The sequence below is a fragment of the Vigna unguiculata genome, chromosome 1, assembly GCF_037176805.1.
Source record: "Vigna unguiculata cultivar grain cowpea cultivar isolate G323 ecotype 2 chromosome 1, ASM3717680v1, whole genome shotgun sequence".
Classification (NCBI taxonomy): domain Eukaryota; kingdom Viridiplantae; phylum Streptophyta; class Magnoliopsida; order Fabales; family Fabaceae; genus Vigna; species Vigna unguiculata.
Genome location: NC_140792.1, coordinates 27,021,641 through 27,024,747, shown reverse-complemented (window position 1 = coordinate 27,024,747; position 3,107 = coordinate 27,021,641).

Below are 3,107 nucleotides of genomic sequence, written 5' to 3'. Positions count from 1 at the left end.
GAACAAATAAGATATGTCAAACACAAGCATTACCTTACCTCAATCCGCAATCTCCTAAGTAGGCTTCATCCCGGCTGCCATATGCCATCTGTGGGTATCTCGGTTTGGACCGGTTTAGACCCGATAGGGGTTACCTGCGGAAGAGACTCCGACGCTCAAGTCAGCAAAAAACTCTCAGAAAGTCAAATCTCGTAATTAAGGGAGTAATGAATGCGTACCTTTAATTGTTGGGGTCCATGCATATTTATAGATTATTAATTATGTTTGGCTATGTCATGGGCCAGGCCTCTGTTTGGGCCGTAGGTGGGCCTGGGCCTTAGTCCATGTCACTTAGTTCGATTATCGCGGACCTTAGGGGTTTTGCTGGTAATGCTAAGAATTTGCTAAGTTCTCGTTAGTTTCTTTGAGATACCGGCTTAGGCCGGTTACTTTTTTAGTGGCTTAGACCGGTTGCTCTTATAGCGGTTTAGGCTGATTGATTTCATTTGCTTGACATACGTATGGTGATTATTTGTGTCATTGGCAGCTATGTGGACGGGTCTTGTGGCTATAGTCGGGCTAGGCCGCCTAGGTGTAGTACACCAATCCCCCCAGCCTTTGTCGGTGTATCTATAGCGGCAAAGGATGAGATGAGAAGTGTTGGTGTGTTTTGTTGAACCGCCTAGGTGTATTTGTTGAGCCGCGATGTAGTACACCAGTCCCCCAACCTTTAAATGTGATAAACAGTGTTAAGGCTTAAAATGTGAAAAGGTTTGTGGCAAGTGAAAGGGTGACAAATGTCAGAGGTCTAATCCAAAGGGGTTTTGCACCGTCATTTTTAAGGTTTGTGACCTTTGGTGTGCATTGTGACGCTTCATATGGGTTGTGACTTTTGGCGGGAAGGAGTTGTGTCGTTTGGAATCATCGTTTCTAAATGAAGGTTGCGTGGAGAGTTTGTTTTTGTTGGCTCATTTGTAAGAATTATGAAATCAGAGATCTGCGTGCGTTAGAGCTGTCCGATTAGTCCCTTGTACCTGGCAACATCTTTCTTTCTCGAAAGGTATGTGTAATACTAGTGATAGTGTGTCGTTGTCATCATCGAGTGAGGAGAATTCCTATGGAAACGATAACTGAAGTGAGGGAAGACCCTCCGGCGAAGGCCGATTATGATTGGGTTGCGATTGATGTTCGAAACCAGTCATCGTTGTTTCGATGGTCCAGGCTGCTGAACTCATGGCCGAATTGTACTCCTATCATAGCGAGGGATGTGAACCGTGATATAGTATCATTGGAGCAGGTGAGCACTGTTGAGCGTGTTTGCCATAGGCAAGAAGGAGTTGCCGACACGTTCTTCTACATGTACATGTGTCATTTTTTGCAACTGCATGTGAGGTTGCCGTTAGACGGCTTCGTTATGGGGGTGCTCCACCTATTAAATGTAGCGCCTACCCAATTGCATCCGAACAACTTGGCGTATTTGTAGGCCTTCCGTGTCCTTTGTCAGTCGTTGTATCTACAACCTTCTCCCCTTGCATTTTTATACTTCTATGACACAAGGCCACGACAACCGACAACATGGCTATCCTTGGTGAGCAGGCCGAGTTTAAGTAGGCTGGATGCGTTTACTCAACCGTTCAAACACTTCAAGGATGGGTTTTTCAAAGTGGTGGTGAAGGAGGGAGGGAGGTCGTATTTCTTCAACGCAGATGGGAGTACTAAATTTCCTTTTAGTTGGACGGGTAACCCCTGGCGATATAAGGACATGAATACTGATGAGTTGTCGATGGCGAATAGGGAGGTGGTGGAAGTGCTGATGAAGTTTACATATAGACTTTCCACTAAGGGCTTAGTTAGGGTTTATAATTCGATTCATCCGATTATTGATATTGAAGGTATCTGTTTGTGATTTCAAATGTTTCAATGTGTCTAAGTTAACTAATCAACATTTGGTGTGTACAATGCAGGTCATATGGCTCAAGTTGGGAAGAAAAAATTGACCCTTTTCCGAGCACTACAGAAGGAGAAGGCGGTTAAGGCGGAAGCTGTCGGGAACACTGAAGTTCCAAATTTACAAGAGTCATTGGTGGAGGTACATGTACATGGCAGCACAAAGAGGAAAGCCGAGTTGCCGGCTAGGCCTGGCAGAGACAAAGATGTTAAGAAAGTGAGGGTCGCTTTGCTAGGGTAGGGGACGTCTAGTGGTGTGAAAGGGCCGGAAGCTAGTTTGATTGAGTTACCAGAGACGATTGTTCGGAAGAATATTGAGATCACCATGCTAGAGACGCTAATCAATTCAATTGATAGCATGGAGCCGGACCATCTGGTGTGGACTATGGTGGAGTTTAGCAGCAAGGCGCTAATATTGGGGCGTCGAGTTGGGTCGTTGTACCGAAGAGAGCTGAAGGAAGGAAACCGTGACAAGTTGGAGGAACTGCAGGGTAAGGTTGATAAGTTTGCGAAAGAAAAGGCGGCGTGGGAGAAGGAAATGAAGGAGTGGAAGGAGGAGAAAAAGAGGTTGGGGACTTGGAAGGTTCGCTGCTTGGACTCAGAGGAGAAATTTAAAGGGAAGATTGTCGACCTTAAGGCGGATTATAATGAGCTGAAGGAAAAACATTAAGGGCTAGAAGTCGAGCTCGAGGACCTAAAAAGTCGCATCATCCAAGAGCATATCAATGGGTTTCAAAAAGGGGTGAGGCAAACGACCTTTTTATGTAAGGATGTGGATGTGACGAATCCGAGGTTTGATGTGAACAAAGATGTGCTAGACGACCAACTCATCAATGAAGCCGAGAGCAGCCTTGAGGAGGAGGTAGAGAAGACCACGGCGGATGAGGACATGAACGCAGGAGTGGCCGTGGGGGGTGATGACAAAAAAGCGGCTTAGGATGTAGTTTTTATGATGTTCTATTTATAATGAATCCTAAGTCTGTAATAACCCTTACAATATTTTTCATTGCTTTTAATGTGATATATATTGTGGATATATTTGTTTTATGGTTGTTGGCGATAACATACGTGATAAGAGCGCGCTTGTTGGATAATGTTGTTATGTATGCTATATTTTACGTTTTATGCCTATTTACCTGGATGAATATTATTGACGTTTGTTGGTTAATGAGAGTACTCGA